Here is a 20,248-nt window from a genome sequence, read left to right as displayed (position 1 = left end):
CCTTGTGATTCTATGATTCTATTATGGTTTAGTGCTAGTGGTGGCAATGGTGATGAGGAGACGGTTGGACTAGATGATCTTATAGGTTGTTTCCAACCTTGTGATTCTTTGAGTCTAAATTAATTTCTCCTGAGGTAAATAATATGCCTCTTTAACCAGAAATAGATTGATGTATAAAACAGTCATGTATAAAACATTCCTGGGGATGATAGAAATGGTAGATGGTTTGAAAAGTAAAGTTTCTAGGATGAGAGATGTTCAAAGATCAGCCTTTTCTTAATGTTTGTTACATTCAAAAGATGTAAAATGTGAGATAAACGATGCATTTCTGCTCGGCCTGTTGTTGTTTGTCAGAAAGGGATTCTTGGCTGTTACTCTCATGTGAGTTAAAATTGCTGATGATCTTCACTCTTGGCTTTTAGATCAGTGGGCCCGTGTGATTATAATATGTGTTGCTCCACAATTCAAAACAGCAAAGGAGGTATTTAATGTTGTTGTTGTTAAAATAATCTGTACATATATGTAACGTAGGATTGCTAGTAATAAATCCCGCATCTGGGATTAGATGGTTCATAAGAGAAGGTCCTTCCTTAGCTTTCTAGTCATGTCCCTATTGCATCCTAAGATTAAGTGGCTTAACTTTCTCTTTCCCTTTCCTTTTTTCATGTCTTTCACCTGTTTGGCACAGTGAGAATAGAGTTGAGTTGCTAACTGATCTCAACAGCCCCTTTGACTCTCCACCCTCTCCTCCCACTGACAGCCCAGTAATGAAGCACTGTGTGCTGGATCCTCCAGCACTCTGCTGCTTGCTTCCCTGCAGTCTTGTATGTGTTAAAGGATAAAACGTTAAAAGGGTTGTGATGTGTTATGAATTTGTTTCTTTAACTGAAATTTTAACCATGTTAATAGAAGACAGCTTAAATAACCTTTTAGCTTCTTAAAATTTCAGTGATGTATAAATAAATTATCTAGTTAAAAAAAAAAAGAGAGAACCCCATTCCCTTCTGATATAACCACACCGAAGCAGTCAGCCATTGTCTTGACTGTATTGTGTTGAATGCTGTTGTAACATTTTGAAGAAGATTTTTGACTTTTAGCAAAGGTTTTAGGAAATCAGCCAACCAACCCAAAACTCCAAAAACCACACAGCCATTCACGTTGCATATCCCCAAGAAAGAGCATTCCTTCAGACCTGAGCAGTTTGGTATCTTGCACCTTGTTTACTGCTTCAGTTTAGGTAGAATGTAAGAGCTGTATCATATTGTTTTTCCAGGCTTAATTCAGTTGCTTAAAAATAAATCTCTCCTGCCATTTGAGACAGAATGGAACATCTGAAGGCTGCTGCACGGGGCTTACAGATGTGATCTACAGATGTGGGCTACCTTCTGGATTAGTAGCTAGAGGCCAGTGTAAATAACACAGACCACATCAAAAGGCTTTAGATACCTGTTAAATACATTTCACCTTTATGTTTTAAATGTGTAAAGCACCTTTTGAAGTCAAAGGGAAAGTGAGCATCAGCATTATTTAAGTACTTCACGTAAACACTTAAAACTGAGTCAGTCCGAATAGTAAGAGTTGTGTTTGTCAATTGTTTCCTACATTTCCCTTACACTTAGTAAAGTTAATGTAACTTATTGCAGTTGGAGAACGGTTTTCTTATTAACAATTTGAAGCAGCTATCTCTTTCTTGCTTTGGGAATAACATGTGAACAGACACAAATGGAAAAGAAAAAAAAAAACCCTCATATTTTGTAGAACATTTAATTCTGATATAGCTTGTCACCTCATCTCCCATAAAACACTATTTCACTGTTTGATATGATTATTTAAACAGTAATGAAAAAATGAGGTTTTGAAAATAATATCTACTTGAGAAGATAGTGTGTGGATTTTTATTTAAGTATATAAAATAAAGCACGTGTGTAGGGAATTGCACACAGGAATATATCAAAGCCATTCACAGAAATGCAAGGAATTCAAGCTGTTCTAGGAAATAAAGCCTACTGTAACTAAGAAATGTGTCCATGCGCTATGAACCTCTTGTGAAGAAAATCGTACACTTGTTCCAGGTGGAATAAAAGGTTCTTTTCCAACCAGGTGTTGCCTGTGTTAAGAGCCACGTAAGTTTCAGCTCTTAATTTTTTCAGCAAATGATCTAAATGCAGCATACAAGAACATCCATTTGGGAGATCTCCTCGACTTAGTGAAGTCTGACAGCATGAAAAAAGGCTTGGAAGTGTTTGCATTTTCTTCACACTTGCTGAGCAAACTGACAAAACATTAAGCAACACAAGTGTTAACACTATTTGTTTACTATGAAATGCTAGGTTTTGCTGCAAGAGCAGAAAATAGCTGTAGTGAAATATCACATGGTACAGCTAAAGAATCTCTTGGGAGATTTACAAAAAAAGCTAACAAGGAAAGAATCAGCAGAGGAAAGATTTGTCAGCCAGCTGCTTTCTTCTAAATTTGTGATCTACAAAAGGGAACGAGAGAGAGTAATTGCACAAGTAAGAATTTATGCATGTCTGCTAAAATGTGCTTTAATGTTGTTGTCTGGAACATCACTGTATACAAATAGAATATGAATTACATAAATTTCAAGACCATTACATTCCATTTCAAACAGTACCTGGATCCAAGCATTTTGTGGAAATAAAATATAGAAGCAAAAATATCTATTTTATGTAGGAGAAATAAGGAAGAACAACTTTATCCCCTTAGCTCTTTATAAGAACAGATGGTTTGAAACAAATGACTTTTTTATATATGCCAAGCCTACTTTCCCTAATATGTTAGCCACTCTCCATAAAATGTAACTTTCTGTTAATCTCTTTAATATATTTATTTCTCAGTAATCCTTAGCCATTTATTATTTTCTCACCTGTGAAGCACAGAAAAAGTAACTCTCAACTACTTTTATGCCAATTTATAAGTGGTCCAGCTGGTGACTAGGCACAAGTGGTGTTCCCCAGGGGTTGGTACTGGGGCCTGTCCTCTTCCGTATCTTCATGGATGACCTGGATGAGGGCACTGAGTTCACCCTCACTAAGTTGAAGGTTACACCAACCTGGCAGGAAGTGTGGATCTAGCTGGGGGTAGCAAGGCCCTACAAAGGGATTTGGACAGGTTCAGGTAGCAGCTGAGGGATCTGGGATTGTTAAGTCTGGAGAAGAGGAGGCTCAGGGGTGAACTTATGGCTCTGTACAATAGCTGAAGAGAGGTTGTGGTGAGGTGAGGGTTGGCCTCTTCTCCCATTTAACGAGCAGGAAATTGTCTCAAGTTGCACCAGAAGAAATTTAGGTTGGACATGAGGAAATACTTCTACAAGAGTGTGATCAGATGCTGGAAGAGGCTGTCCAGGGAAGTGGTGGAGTCACCGACCCTGGAGGTATTCAAGAAATGTGTACATCAAAGAATCATACAATGGCTTGGGTTGGAAATGACCCCAAGAATCAAGTTCCAACCCCCTTGCCACAGGCAGGGCCACCAGCCTCCAGAAGATGCTGTATATGGTTTAGTGGGAAATTGGTGATAGGTGGACTGGACAGTCTTTGAGGTCTTTTCCAACCTTGGTGATAGTATCATTCTGTTGTGTGTATGGTCAAGTCAGTCGGTATTTATCTGGAGACTAAGGGTTCTTGTGGAATCCCCCCCTCAGGAACTGAGGTCTCTCAGAACTCATTACTATGTGTGTATATATATATGTGTATACACACACAAGATAAAGATTCTCTTATTGGGAAGCCGTGAGATTTTTACTGGGAAGTGAAAATTACAGATTTACAGTTGAAAATTGTGTCTTGTTTAGTTGTGTGTCTGGAGATGGATTTTGAAGCCTGGTTTTTGGGTACTGACATTTGAAAATGTTAGCCTTTGCCTAGAAATTATTCCATGATAAATCTGTTCAATTAACAGAATATTCTGTCCAAGTATCTGTCATAGCTAACAGAACGAAAAGTGAGGTAGTGTCATATATTCCAGTTATTTCCTATGTTTTCTGACTTTCTTTCTGCTTTGGTTTTCTTTGCTAGGGATCAAGGTGGGTAGGGTAATGGGTCCAGAGATTTTCCTCTGTACTTCTGACCTAATGAAGCATGGAAACATAATAAAGAGAACAGTGGGATGAAGTAGATGAACTACCAAGACCCCTTACAAATAGGGTTATTCTTAACGATTCCGTGCTCAATTATTTCAACATTTCTGCTCAATTATTTCAACATTTCTTCTCAATTATCAATTAATTAAATTATCAGGAATTATGGAAATTGTTTCATCAGCATGTATGCAGGTGTAGGAACTCAATGGAAATGACTGAATATCAGAAAAAAACACTTTTTTTTTTTTTTGTACAACTACAAAAAAAAAACAAAATATCAACAAGGTTCTTCTGCTCCGCAAGAAAGTAACCTAATGGTTTTCTATCACAGAAAGGTTTTTTTGCTTAAAAAAAGAAAAACAGCTCAAGCATCAGACTGTGCTCCTGTGGTTTTGGCATCAGACTGTGCTCCTGTGGTTTTGGTAATTAGCAAAGTATCTGAACCTGTGCTGTAGGAGCCTGGTGATCCATGCCTGTGGTACTCTTGACACCTTTCTAATTCACATATTAAATCACATAGTAAATGTTTGTAGCCTTCTTCTGGACTGCTTCCAGTAGCACCCTGTGTTTCTTGAACCAGGGAGCCCAGAACTTGTTCTTAGTTTTCCTTATAGACCATGCTATGTGTGGAGTGATTCAAAATGCAGTTAAAAATATAATTAAACAAACACAAGTATTTTGCAGTTAAGTGACAGTTTTCAATTGACTATTGCTTAATGGAGGTAAAATATGCCAGATTAATCATAGCATCTCAGCGCATCCTGAGTAAGAAGGGACTCACAGGTACTGTGGCATCCAACTCACGAAGTTCAGTCTATATCCTGATAAATTCTTATCATTGTGGTGATCTGAAAATATTACTACTGGAGAATATACAGTCAAGACAGAAGTTGATTCTATGTTTAGATTTTTAATCTGCTTCTTTTATGAACTTTTCCAAAGTTGTTACTAAGTCATTTTATTTTGAGTGAAAAGTGGTTTCCATGTTTAATTTCTCCCTGTCTACAGATCAATAATTTGATATTCTTTTTGATACAAAGTAGATTTTTTTTTTAATGCCTCCCATTCTTAGTTTAAAGTCACTGTCATAGTAATAAATGAAAAATTTAATACATAGAACAATGCATTTAAAACATATGTTAATGAAAAATATTATTAAATGGTTCCTGTCATTTACAGTAGTAAGAATAAAGGTGGAATAGAGTTCATACTTTTTTTCATATTACAAACTTCAGCTTTGTATTCTTGTACCAGAGTAAGCCACCAGCACTCACACGTTTTTATTCTGTTGTGCAATACAACTTTAGAAATAGAGAAAATTTAATTATGCATGTATTTCTTATGAAAATGCAGATTTCATTCTTATCTTTTGAGGCTCTGTATCTTCTGGGAAATGTCCTTTATGTTTGGTGATACATAGGAGAATGCTGTTTTTTTTAAAACAAACAACATTTTGCTATTCTATTTCTCCCAAACTAGAAGCCTTTATTCTTTTGTTCTTTCCCAATGGGAGGTGGAAATCTAAATGGAAAGTAGACAGCAATGAAGCTCCACTGTCTGTTCATTCCTCCTACTCTCAACCCCTAAATGAGTGGGAATAGTGGAACTCAAAGACAATTGTCAGTCTTAAACTGATGAATGAGATGTTTTACTGAATCACGTCTGTCACAGCTTGGCATGTGTTTATTTAAATCCAGCTTTGATACCCTGTCTCTGTTGTAATGGAGTATCTTCGTGTCAGACTCCACCTTCCTGCCTAAACAAAGGAAACCTGCTTGAGATGGGCAAAGTGAAAGGGACTGTGAAGCTAAAAACAGAACTGGAGTACAGTATTATGAAAAATCTGGACCACTGAATCCAAACCTTTATTGTAGATGCTAATAGTGCCCAACGCCATTTCATTAAAAAAATATATATATATCTTTAAATAAATATTTTTCCTCCCACAAGGGATCTTTTCTAGATCCACACTCCTTTGATGTGTAGAAGACTTCGTTTAAACTTATTTATAGACAGCTCCTGCCTACTTGTGTTGAAGCATTCCCCTTCCATGGAGCCTTTTTCCTTCTGGTATCTTTCTAGGGAACACAATTCTTTCCTTTCTCTTCTTTTCTCTCTTCCCGAAGATTTCCTACTGTTGAGCAAAGTAAGCCAAGACCATTTTGGTCTAATCTTCCTCTTAATTGTTCTGTCAATACTTCTGTATCCTTCCTCTGGTAAGGTTGTTTTTATTATTAATAGAGGGAATATTAATAAAGTGAATGGATTATTCATGTAAATGATTTTTGAAGGATTAGGCAGAAAATTAATTGCTGGTGTAGCATCAAAGTCAACACTTACATGATACAGTCCTGTGTCATGTGTATGCAGCATGTATTATTTACTGACAAAAACTATTTTGTCTTCCTTGCTTAATGCATTAATAATTTTTCAATCATTTGCAATACTGATTTGTTTTAAGGAGATGTCACTATCAGTACTTAAAAGGAATAACTGGGGGCAGGAATCATATGAGAATACTGGAAATGCTGCAGTGTATTTCCTGACTGGCCTGTCTCTGTTCCTCGTTGGACAGAAGAGTGAGAAGGAGGTACACTGAGGGTATGTCGTCCAGAGTTTGGATCTGAAGATTTGACTATAGCTTAGCACAGGTAGGCATCCTGCCGTGGGCATCATATTGAACAGTAAAGTTGGGTCCCACCCTTCTGAAATCCATGTCTTGATGCTGTTTTATTAGCATAACTTTCTTCTGCTGTTTAACCTCTTGTTAACAACTTATAAAAATATTTTCCATGTATAGAATACTAACTATAAAGCAAGCAAACAAACAAGATGACTGGAAAGGAGTAAATCAGCTGGCCAGTGAAGAAGGCACAGTAGACCACAGGAGCACAGTCTGATGCTTGAGCTGTTTTTATTTTTTTAAGCAAAAAAACCTTTCTGTGATAGAAAAGCATTAGGTTACTTTCTTGCGGAACAGAAGAACCGTGTTGATATTCTGTTTGGAAGAGGTTGTTCTGGTATAGGTATGATATTAGCATTGAACACATATTGATTTTGTGAAAATATAGGTGCTTTGCAAGATGTCTTTGATCATAGAATCATAGAATCACCAAGGTTGGAAAAGACCTAAAAGATCATCCAGTCCAACCGTTCATCTATTACCAAAAGCTTCTACTAAACCATGTCCCTCAACACAACATCCAGTCTTTCCTTGAACACCCCCAGGGTCGGTGACTCCACCACCTCCCTGGGCATCCATTGCAGTGCCTGACCACCCTTTCTGAAAAGTAATACTTCCTGATGTCCAGCCTGAATCTCCCCTGCAGTAGCTTGAAGCCATTCCCCCTGGTCCTATCACTGATAGCACGAGAGCAGAGGCCGACCCCCAGCTCACTACAACCTCCCTTCAGTAAGTTATAGATGGGACTGGCTGTCCTGACTAGATGATCAGTTTGACTTCTAGGAAATCAGAGATTCAGTGAAAAGTTTAGGAAAGGTTTTCTATGTCACTGAAGTTGAGTGGTGGTAATCTGCTTGCTGTGCTGTCTGGAACTCATACAAGATGATGTGGTTGCAAGGGTAAGAGTGTTTTGGGCTAGATCTTCAGGTGGTTACCTGAATAAATACATTTATTACTGTTGAAGCTGTTACCATATTCAAGAGAAGTTTCCTGGGAATTTTTTGTAACTTGAGATGAGATAGAATTCTTAACTTTTATACTGTTAAGAGTCCTAGGTACTAAAACAAATACATTGGGGCCTTTCTTACTTGGGGTGTTTGTGTGATGTTTTCATTCTTTGTCCTGTTAGAAAACAAAAGCTGAGTTTCCTCCTCCTTTTTATGTTTAGTTTGGTCTTTACTCAATAAAATACAGTCATATGCAGATATGCAATTTTCAGTCTCACCTAGCTTGTGGTACTAAAAGTCAGATGTGCTGTGAAGCACTTTATTTTGCTTTCTTTACTCTATCCCATCATAAAATCTGTCTTGAAATGGTCTTACCAGCAATATTTTCAACTGTTATTTGATATCTTGTTAGAGAATTTAGTATACTAGAAGATTATTTTTCACATCTAAGATTTGTTGCCCCTAGTCGAAGCCTTCTGTATGGTTGCCCCACTGTCAGGAATCATAACTCTATTCCAGCAGAATAACATACAAATACCATTTTGTGGATTTTGTTATTCTGTCTCTCCACTTCCTCAACAAGATAGTCAAGAGGGAGATACTAATTCTAATCTACTTCAGGCTTCAGAAACCTTCTTTTCAGTGGTAGAAAGATCAGAACATTGCTGTTTTATGGAAATTTAAACATCTAGATTAATAAATTGATCCCATAAAGACAGTTTCAATTTGTTTTGTTTGTTCTGAATAATGAAGAGGGCTTTACCTTCATTCTGACCTAGTATCAGAAGTAGTAAGTTAGTCTATTAATTCATTCCTTCATTTATAAGGCAAAATAATAAATACTGCTGCAAAATATTGAGAAGTCTAAAATACAGGTAACGTGTGCCAGTTGGGAAGGTTTTTCTCTAATATGTCAAATGTGCGCTTATAAATATCCTGTTTTGTGGGACCTTGATTTGCACTCATTGTAGTAGTTTGCTTCTGTGTCTCCTGTGTTGCAGCTATATTTTTGTCCTTAAATGAAATTTGGTGCCTGTTCCCTGTATGACCCTTCTAGAGATCTTTTTTCAGCAGCAACAGTCATTCTGCAGTCAGTACTATTTGTGCTGATATTTAGCAAAGGAATGTGAGCAGTATCTCCTCTGAATGCATCAGAAGTGCCTTTTTCCAAAGTACATACCAATTCTTTAAAAAAAATCTAACTATATTCTCTAGTCGAAACTCTCTGATAACTAAATAGGGTCAATTTATTTACCCTTCTGTTGTAAACCAATATGTTTTATTTGTGTGCGGCCGTGGTTTTCTTGGCCTTGCTTGTTTCTGTGGGGGCAGGGAGTTATCCTGTGCAATTCAAAAATTATTATTCATCATTTTCTATAGTATTCCATTAAATCATATTGTTGTGTGAACAGTACCATACTCGTTCAAAACAGTTGTGCATGTAAACAGCTTTACTTCCTTCAGCAGGTTTGGTAGTTTTTAATTAAACACGTAGGTAGGCGTTTTACTGGCATGTGTCACAAATCAGTACTGAATTGTAGAATCTTTCTGAAGATTCTCTCTGTTTCTTCAGTCTTGTTTTCTTGTCTCCAAAGTTTATTCTGCTGAGAAAGTCATGGAAGTAGATGCAGATCCCTTACCATGGCCGCAGTTGCTAAGAACTGATTATAGTGATTATTCAGGGTTCTGTGTGGAAATGATGATGTGAATAGGAATTCGTATCACGTATCTGACATTTATGAAGTGGTGGGGATCATTAAGAAGTATATCCAGATCACAGATCCCACCATTTACCACACATATATTTCATGCCCTGTATGGCATGGGGAACTGACAGTGTCATCCATAGTTCAGCTTTACTGACGTTTCCAGTTGCTTTATTTTAGTTCAGTCCTTAGGCTGATATTTTTAACTTGAGATGAATTGCCTGAAGCTGACATTTTTGGGGAGTTTGAGATGAAACATTTCAGCCATACCTGAGAGCAATACAGGCATAAAAGTGACTACTTTTTCTTAAAATAAAATAAAGTTATCCTGATCATTTTATTGGCATCGGCTTCATGCTTAGGAACAAAGATTAAAAATAAATGAAAAGCCTCTGAAAACTATCCTGAGCTTCCTTTTCCATAGGTTTTTGAGATCTATTCTCATGAATGAGTCTGCACAGCACTGAGGAGGTGTATTAATAAAACTCAGAAACTGAGCTGAAGACTTTTTTCTGAAATGCAGTCGTGGATCCTCACTTCATTCAGGCAGAATAGTTCATTTCTGCTATTTGGTCAGAAATACATTTATTTTCATACAACTGGTGCCTCGGCATGCTAGCAAGCTATGAACAAGTGACTTCCCCAGAAAAGATCTGTGAATCACAGAATAATGTTTATTACTTATGGAACATCATAGAATTCTCTTGGTGAACCAGTAAATGTGAGTTGGCATTTTCTGCCTCTATATTATATAAAGTTCTACACTGTATACCTGTTTTTTTGTTTGTTTGTTTGTTTTTTAATTTAATGATTTTGCAGCATTCTTTCCCATAAATAGCAATCGTCTTCAGCCAAGGCATACAGTGCCATAGAAAGATTTCTGCAGTTTTAGCAATGTCCATTGCAGTAAGAAGCACACCTGCTGCTTCACAATTAGAAGAAATAGTTCAACTGTTTTGATTTCTTCAAAACATACAGCCATCTCTAGGGAATGCAGCAACTGATTAAGATTAGTAGATCATTAAGGAAAAAAAAAAAAAAAAAAAAAACTGTAAAAAAAACCAGGAACAACAAACTTAAATATTTTGAATAAATATAGAAGAATAAATCATGATATAATTATTGGCATAAGTAAGAGATGTTGAGGGTTTTCTCCAGAAATAGAAGACTGTTTAGTTTTCTATAACTTTTTGTTGAAAAAATGTCTTATTTTTATAATGGGGAGAAGACAAAACTGTTCAACATTTGTCATTTCATTTCTCCTTGAACTACTTATCTTAAGGACAAAGGAGTTGCAAGAATTGCAATGTTCTGATAGCAAAGACAACACACAAAGAAGGTATTACACACACACACACACACGAGTGAACTAAAGAGGATAAAGGCCTTTTTCCTCGATCTTGACCCTGAATAGTCTTTTGTACAGTGCTGTGGGTGTTTGTGGAATTTTATTTCATTATTTTATATATTTTTAAGGCTGGAGAGTGAGAACATTTGTGTGCTGACCTGAACAAATGTGTAGAAAAAGCCTTGTGTTGAGAGGTATTATGGATAAGTTCGGTTTGTGAAATGTCAGTGTGGGTGGATGTGAGATGATTGAAAGGAGGTATGTCATGAATTCTTTATAAAGACAAACATACCCCAAGCTCCATAACATTTGTGAGAATTGTTCATAGATGGTATGAATAATTGTCTTTGGAATTGGAGCTGTGGTATGTCCTATTATTGTAGCTCTGCAAACTCAGAGAGAAATCAGTGCTCCCTGATTCTTTTTGAGTATTTTGTTTGTTAAGGATTGGCATGCTGCTTTGCTTCAAAGTTCTATTAGGTCCCCGATATAACAAAAAGGAAATATTACTAAATTTGCATAATGAAATTCCAGTTGAAAGGTTATTTTAACAGAAAGAGAGCCCTAATGAAATATCAGAAGGAGTAAAATGAAAGAATCTGTTTTTCTAAAACTATTGTCAAGAAAACAAAAAGATTCTGCGCAGGGAAAAGGCTTTCCATTAAACAGGTATGACAGAGAAGCAACCTGGCCTTCCTGGCACATTGAAAGTGCAGCACAGAGTAAATGACAGAGGTGAGTTGCCTTCTACGTTTCTTCTGATATAACCTCTGCTCAGCGTAACTATTTTCATCCTTGGTGTAGCTCTAAGAGAGTTGGTGCAAAGCTGTAACAGTCAGCAGAGCATGATCATCTGGGGAAAGAAATACAGAGAAATTCTGCCTCTGGAATGGTGAACCTTTTAGCAGATGTTCATTTTTGACAGGTAGAATGTGATGGATATTCCTGTAAGTTTTTAAAAGCATAACTGCCTCCTGTTTTTCAGTCATTGTTAGGCTGGCAATGTGTAGATTAAACATGGTAATGTGTAAAGTGTAGATGCAATATGTAGATTACAGTTATGCAGACTGCATAGGTCAGTTAGGAGCTACATTTCAGGGAAAAAAGAAAAAGAGGATTGTAACATTCCCATCCTTAGGAGGGGAAGTCAGACACCTCTGATAATTTCTGGATAGAAATATCTCTGAAGCTTTGAAAAGAAATCAGTAGACGCTGCATTTCTAACCTGCTGAGTGATGAAGATGGAATTATTCCATCTATGAGTACATCTGTATTGCCATCAAGCAGACTGCTTCGTATCTGCATTGCTTGGGGGTATCCTTTAAAATGAAAGTTAGGATGAGTAAAATGCTTGAATTTACTCCCTGGTTCTCCTTTATATAGCAGAATAGATACAGCCTGCAGAAAAACAGATACCACAAATTGTGTATGGGGCAAGTGGTCTAGCAAAATGAATTTCCATTTGTTTGAGCTGATTTCCTGGGAAATGAGCTATTGAAGCTTTAAGGTTAGGGGCAAGACAGACTTTTTTTTCCTCTTCTTTTAAGGCCTCAAAATATTCTGAAAATTCTTGCAGTTACAATTCTGAAAACTGAAGATATATTGAATGCATATATATTTTTAAAATTTCAGGAAAAACTGACTTTTGCAGATGTAAAATAATTTCTGGGCTGACTTTTAAGTAAGTGGTAACCAGGAGCAATATCTGTGCTATTGAGTTAATTTTCAGTTATCATGAAGTACTGCATATTTTTGTCAGCTTGGCATCACTATGGAAATATGACTTTCAGAAGGAACCAAAAATACTTGCTCTTTTAGTGAGTAACAATTTGAAACATAACTATATATAGGACAAACAGCTTTTTTAAAAAAGTCCTCATATACATCATTTAGGAGATAGTATATGCCAAGAAGGAGATCAGAATTAATTTTCAATTTACTAGCTTTGGGATCAGTTAAGGACCTGTGTTAAATCACAGAATGGCCTGGGTTGCAAAGGAGCACAATGCTCATCCAGTTCCAACCCCCTGCTGTGTGCAGGTCGCCAACCAGCAGCCCAGGCTGCCCAGAGCCACATCCAGCCTGGCCTCGAATGCCTGCAGGGATGGGGCATCCACAGCCTCCTTGGGCAACCTGTGCCAGGGCCTCACCACCCTATGGGGAAAAGCTTCCTCCTCACATCCAACCTAAACCTCTCCTGTCTCACTTTAAGACCATTCCCCCCTCATCCTATCACTATCCACCCTCATAAATAGCTGTTCCCCCCGCTGTTTACATGCTCCCTCCAAGTACTGAAAGGCTGCAATGAGGTTTCCTTGGAGTCTTCTCTTCTCTAAGCTAAACAATCCTTTCCTTATAGGAGAGGACTCAGACTTGTTCCACCATTACAGTGGGACAGAAACCTCTCCCCACATCCTCATCTAGAGGCTCATGGTCCTGGCAGACGTGGGAAGCCTGACCACTTGTGAAGACAGGCAAAGCACTCATTGAGCACCTCAGATTTTCTATGTCTGAGGAAGCCAGCTCCCCATTACCTTCCATCAGGGGGAACACTTTCCTTGATCCATCTCCTCCTGCCTACCTACCTCTAGAACCTTATCTTTCACATCGCTTGCCAAGTTCAGCTCTATTTGTGTCTTGGTTTTCCTAATCCTATCTCTACATACACAGACAACAGCCCTGTATTCCTCCCAGGCTGCACAACCCTGCTTCCACTTTCTGTGCATTTCCCTCGGTTTAAGCTGCAGATTCCTGCACATCCATGTTTTTAACAGTTATCAATATGTTTGTGGTTTTCTTTTTTTGTTGGTTGTTTTCTGTTATTACTGCTGCTTTTGTTTGTTTGTTTTCAAAGGCAAAATATGCCAGTGTAAAGTATAACATATTAAAGCAGTATGCAGAAGCATGATAGAGGTCCTCATAAGATAGTTTAGGAGTGATTAGGATGGATAAATGGTTTTCTTGGATGGGCTTCTGGGTTCAGCTTTTTAGCATTGTTTGTTTAAACCCTTCATGTTTCTATAGAAACTTTTCACCTGAGACTTTAAATAGAGGCTCTGCATGTACCCAGAAAGTAAAGTTCTCTGTTGTCTTTGGTTACAAGGTCCTTTTTGACCCAAAGTCAAGTCTGGTAATGCTGAAAAGATCAGAGTTACTCTGAAAGGAAAAATGATGTAGAGATAACATATAGATGTAGTATTTATCTGTCTTTGATCTTGGTTTATTCTTAGCTTATCTCATTCTCTGTGTAAATAAACTGTCTAAAGCATATACTGCTCCCAAAACTTCGTGTGCTGCATCTACTAGCACAAGAAGATTGTCTTCTTTTCTATTTCTTCAGGGAAAAAAAATCTAGCTCTTTTAGTTCTGAATGTTCATGAATTTATTCTATCATGAAGTCATGATAATTGGTAGAATTATGATCAGACACCATAAGGCAAATTCTACCATTATCTGTCAAGATAATACTCCAGTGAAAATATCCGCTTGTGCCAGCTATAGGCAGTTTATCTCTTCAAAATAATTCTGCATCTGTTCTAAGATGTATTCTGTGCTGCATTTTGGATGGAAGTAGCTGAGCTAAGCTGTACTGCACAACCCAACTGTGCAATGGTTGGCCCAATTCAAAAAACCTCTTTCTTCAAAATAAAAATGAAAGTACCAAGCCATGGCTCTTTGATCCCAGTTAGCTTTTCCCTAAGTCTTCCTATCCAAGTTAGTACAGTCAGCTCCAGCTTAGAAAATACTTTGGCTCAAACATTCCACAATTCTTTTTATTTGTGCATTTTCCTCTTGGATTGTTATTTGCTTGGATTGTCCATTGTTCAACAGCTGAAAATGTGTTTCTTAGTTGTTTGTTTGTTTGTTTGTTTCTCTTGATATGCTGACTTAAATTAACATGTAAAAAAAATTAGAAGTATTGTTCTTCTGAACAAGTACTTTCAAGTTTCACTTAAAAAAATAATTTATATTCAAATGTGATTAGCTATGGTCTTATACTAAGGCACTGTACTTATCTACTGTGATCTACTGTGATCTACTGTGTTGTCTTGATTTTATTTTATTTTTTTAAGTATTAGCTTTTCAGCAGGCAGTAAACTGTTTGTTTTCCTGTTATTTGCTACAGAACAGTGAAATGATGTTTTGCTGCTTTTTTTTTTTTTTCCTGGGTGTAAGTCCCATGCCTACTTGCTTGTAAAATTCACAATTACGTTCAGCAGACAGGGAATTAAAGGAATATTATGCTATTAGATGCCCTGTAAAGTAGTCCTGAGCTCCTCATTCACTTTGGTTTTGCTCTTTATTGTGTGTCTGTCGTACTTGGGGTGTTGGAAATCTCACATAGTGTTATAAGGTAAGACTAATACAGGTTATAGTGTTGGTGAAATTGGCCAGAACCAGCTACCTTGCTAAATAAGGACATCAGTTATTTCCTATGAATGCACAAGTGGCAGAATAGCTAAATCATGCATTAGTCACATGAAGAAGTTGTATATACGAAATTGAGTTTGGTAAAAGAGGGTAAAAATGATTAAAATCTATTTAGGGATAAAGATTCAAATCTAAAACATCAGATGTTAAGCAACTGAAATTTTTAAATATCACAGATGATGTAATTATGGAGCCTATTGATGAAACCATTCCACCTTCCACAGATTTATAATTTGTTGTTTTTTAGACCAGACCTGATTAATTAAACCACTAAATAATGGAGAGTATTGTCTTTAATATGACATGGTAATGTCTCTCTAATACATGTAGTATTAAAGGACAAGAAAATAACTAAAAAAAAATATTTTGTGAGTGGGTTTTTGATTTTTGGTGGTGTTTTCTTCCTTTAGGAAAAACCTGATTGTCAAAATATTTAATAGCTGTATATTGAAACAACTAATAGACCACTTCTAAAACACCAGGATTTTCAAAGCCTAATTGCTTGGGCAGTCTTATGTAGGTCTTTGCATATGCTTCTTAGCTCAAAGATTCATGGAAGTACAAATCTTTCAAACCCTGGCTGTTTAGCTCATTATCATTCAAAGACAAGGTTGTATCTTCTTAAAAATACAGACAAACTGTAGGTGATAGGGCAGCAACAACATCAAAGAAAGGTGAGAGTTTGGATGAAGGTTCAACAGCATGTTCTGAGGTAGGATAGAGGGGTATATAGCAGTCTATTGAATTATACTAGTTAGGGTGTTTGGCCTTAAATTCAAAATGATTTTCAGCTCTGTAAGTTAAATGTTTCTATTATTAAATGAATGCACTTCTGTAGACATACTTAAGCAATATGTTTTCCTGTAATATTTTGTGTGACAAACTTCTTATTCATTCTTGAATAAGATTCTCTTGTTCTTTGTGTAAGCTGGGTACTGATCCAGTTAAAAGATGTATGTGTGCTGAGATGACATGAAATGCAGCAATCCCAGAACTATGCATAAACTCTCTCTTGCATGTGATTTATCTTCTTTCTTGCAACCTGAGTACCTAGACTGTGAAAATATGGCCCATGTTTTTAAAAAGTTTATCATCTTTCACCAGAAAGCTCTGGGTAAGCATTTCTGGTATTGTCTTAGTTTAATAGTATAATAAGCACTTCCCAGTAAGTTTTCTTTAGCCAACTAAGTCCTACCTGGCATGTTTTAGATGAATCCACTGAAGAAGATTTGATGTTCAGGATTTAAAAAGAAAAAAAAATAAATCCATGTTGATTACTCTCTATTTGAGCTCAGTAGCACTATCTTGTATGTTGTTTTCTTGTTATTATCTTTACACATTCTTATTTAACACTAGTGGAATGCTGCCTGTGTAAATATTCAGAATTTGGTTGAAAGTAACACATAGTGAAAATCTCTGGTAAATTATTGTTTTGTATTTGACCTTCAGGATACCTTTTTGCAGTACCTGGAAAATGTGGCAAGCTTTGGAAAAGCATTTGCTGCCTTTAGAATGCTGTTTGTCTGTGAGTGAGAAGCCCACCTAGGCTCTGAGAGTTGTTCATTCGCAGTGCCTTATCTGCAAATATTATGTTTCTAGTGAACTATAATTAAGTTGTGAAGCAGTTATTGCAGAATCAGGGTATGTTATATGAGATCCAGACAAATACAAGCTATCTAGACCTAATATAGCCTGTCACAAAGAGTTCTGCAAATGAAAAATCTTAGGACTTGAAGGAAAACTTTCATTACTGTTCTCTCCACATAGTCACATTCTAAGGCTTCCGGCATCTTTTATGGCACAGATCAACTTTCTGCATTCACTAGAGACAGTAGATACACTATGACTTGAATCATTGTATGTTCTTAACTAAAAATGGTGTTGACAGTTCATCTAAGGATGAGACGAATGAAAACTTTTTAACTAAGATGGTTTTGCAGTTTGAGTGTTTTTCCTTTTGCTATTGTTTTTTTGCTGTTGTTTATTTGATATTTACTGGTATTTATTGAGGTGATTCAGAGTTATGCTTTATTTATTACTGATTGCCTTTGGTATGTAAAGCTGAGCAATTCATGGAAAGAATAATCTTGTCACTGTGACCTTAACGTTTCTGTCTACTAGGGTAAGGAGAACTTGCAGTCAGCAGATATTTTCTATTAGCTATGTCTTATTTGAACTGACTTTAACAATAAGAAGTTGGTTCTTTCAAAGCACTGGTTAAATTGTAATAAGCTTCAATATTAGCAGTATTTTGAGGTAATTATTTTTAAAAATAAGTGTAGAGCAGGACCAAGCATTGAAGTTGTACCATATATTCATCTTTAGAGTGACTTTAATTCCAAACCATACTCATAAACTAAAAACTCATGTAAAATACCTACTGCAAATTAGGTTATTGTGTAAACATGCTCTTGTATGTCCAGTGGCAAATTCCATGATGGAAATCATATAGAATTACTGCAGTTCAATGAAAAATATCATAAAAATAAATACATATTACTTCGGTGGATGAGAGCTCAGGCAAACTGTGTATTATTTAAAACTTGCATATCCAGCTACATTATAATGAGCCATGCTTTTAATCAGATTAATGAGTCTACCGTTTAGCACTGTTCATGACTCACAATAGTCTTCCCCTACGGCACAAGTTCCTAACAACCCTTCATGTATCATTCATTAAACACAGACTTTGTAATAGTATGTACAGCATAAGGACGTACAGGACAAGTGATTTTAGGAACAGTGACTATAAACAACTGTGGTAATCCCTCTCTTCTATATCCAGCTCTTCCAAAAAACCCAAATCAGTTCTGTATATTCACTCATTTTATGAATGTTGCTAAGATCAAGGATTTTAGAGGGATTTCTGTGAAACAGAAGTCACACAAGATCACACTCTTTTGAAACATGATGATTTTGGAAAGATTAATATATAACTTTTCTCTCCTCTTCAATTAACTTTGACAGAAATGAGCAAAGCCATCAGAAATCTGAGACAGTGTCTGCCCCAAGTCAACTTACATGAATGAAACCTGAACTGAAATAAATGTTAACAATGAGATCATCAATAGGAATCATGCTTCTCCAGGAAGGGTAAGTAACTATATTTGCAGAAAGAATTACTTGTGTTGTATTCAGATTTATTTAATTTTTTTGTGTGTGTGTGTCATCATCTGTTCTCTCCTGCTTCTGATAGTTTAATTACTATCACAGTCATATTGACTCCAACAAGGACAGTTTTACATAGAAGGCTTTCTACTCAATGGAGAACAATATATGAAAGGTAGTCATTCCAAGTGAAAGGTACAATGTTTCCTTTGAAAATGGCACTCAAGCAGGGTGCTCAGAACAGAAAAAGTTGAGTTCAATTAATTAGGAACTAAGGAATTATGTCGTGCTATGAATAGCAAATAAGTTTACACAAAGTATTATCAGTGAGTCAAACAGAATAGCTTTCCACTTCCCAATGCTTCAAAAATTCTCAATTCTAGAATACTTTGAAATAATCTTTTTTTTTTTTTTTTAATTTCTGATCATTGCCAGAGTTTCAAATATGTAATAACTTAAGATGAAGAATAATTAAGAAATATCCCAGGCTACTAATATTTGAGGTCCATCAATGTCAGCTTTAGAAGAGTCGAATTGCACATCTGTTGAAGTTTCAGTCAAAGATGTTTTCTTTCCTGACAAAACAATCCAGTAATTCCTACTCCAAATGTAGTACAAATCTTATAAAGCAAAAACCAACCAAACAAAACAACTTTAAGGAAATGTAAGATAACGTGTTGTTGTTTTTATAAATTGACCAATTCTAGTAGTATGGGCTCCTAGAATAAGATAAGGAGCTGAGCAACCATTTTTAAAGCTGAGAAGAGGTCTATGTTGTTACTCAACAGAGTGCTCAAAATCAAACCATTTTGTGTTAGCATTACTCCAATAAACAGGCTTGTGACTGAATTTAAATTAATATGAACTTTTTCAGCATCAAAAAAAGTTTGCATCCCATAAAGTTTGTCTGGGCTCATAGTTAAATCATTCTGGAAGACGTCATCGAGACATCATCAATTTCATGTGTTTCATTTGTCAGCCTAATTCTGTTTATTTTCTAGGTTAGCAAGAATACTTAAAGCAATGTCTTTGAAAATATCACTTTGCTTTCAGATACTCCGACAAACTGGATTTAATATCACTTCTGACACTTGATATACTGCCTCCAAAAGGCAGTGCTCATGGAAATAGTAAGCGGCACTTACAACTTTGCAACATTATTCTCAAAAGTGATGACTGACTCATGTTCATCTGAAATAGTTTGCAGCTCTAGGGAAAATTAAGGAATGTACTGCATTGTTGTAAAGAAATCTCCCAACAATGTTAATGTTCAGGCAAAGACAGCTGTGTTTCTTATAGATTACAGACATACACACTTTTGTGTAGGGGCAGATTAAACATTGATCTGCAACATGTCACGGGTCTTCAGAAGTATTCAATTATGAAAATCTATTTCAATTAAATTTCTTTATATAAACATCATGGCAAAATGTAGAAGAATATAAAAGAATTGTAGATTTTTTTTTTAAGGTGTTCTACAATGCACACTCCTTTCAACAGCTTCTTTAAGTATGAAATATTATGCCATAGTTTTAATAGTCTTTAAATGATATTAAAATTATGTTTGTATATATATATTTTCTTCTTAGTCAAAACTTAAATAGAATACTTGACCATACTAAATAGCATTTAATTTTGAAAGAAATTTTCTTAAATTGGGAATACCCCATTCTTGTGGGTAATATGAGAATGCAGTTCTATTTGTTATTTTGTGGTGTTTGACTTTTTTGCTCTGGCAAAGTACTCTCATTTTGCATATGTTCTGTGCATCGGGCAGAATGTGAGAGTCTAGATTCTTAACTGGATGTCCAGCTGCTCTATCATAGAATGTTTTCTTCATTTCATTTCAGCAGAATTTGTCTGAGCTTGCATTTGTCATTCTTAAACCAAATTAGGTGTATTCACAAGCTAAAGAAGATTAGA

At 36.2% G+C, this 20,248-nt stretch overlaps 1 long non-coding RNA gene across 1 annotated transcript in view; it reads left to right on the top strand.

Annotated features, from left to right (window-relative positions):
* The window catches only part of LOC128085320 (uncharacterized), a 110,739-nt gene that overhangs the window by 87,728 nt on the left and 2,763 nt on the right, over positions 1 to 20,248 (top strand). The window contains exon 3 of the long non-coding RNA XR_008208893.1: positions 18,185 to 18,310. This is a non-coding gene — a long non-coding RNA (uncharacterized LOC128085320). The remainder of the gene's footprint in view (positions 1 to 18,184; positions 18,311 to 20,248) is intronic.

This window comes from Tympanuchus pallidicinctus, unplaced genomic scaffold (assembly GCF_026119805.1).
Source record: "Tympanuchus pallidicinctus isolate F22 unplaced genomic scaffold, pur_lepc_1.0 scaffold3, whole genome shotgun sequence".
Classification (NCBI taxonomy): Eukaryota; Metazoa; Chordata; class Aves; order Galliformes; family Phasianidae; genus Tympanuchus; species Tympanuchus pallidicinctus.
Note: the sequence above shows the minus strand (reverse complement) of the source record. Positions and strands in the feature narration are given on the sequence as shown.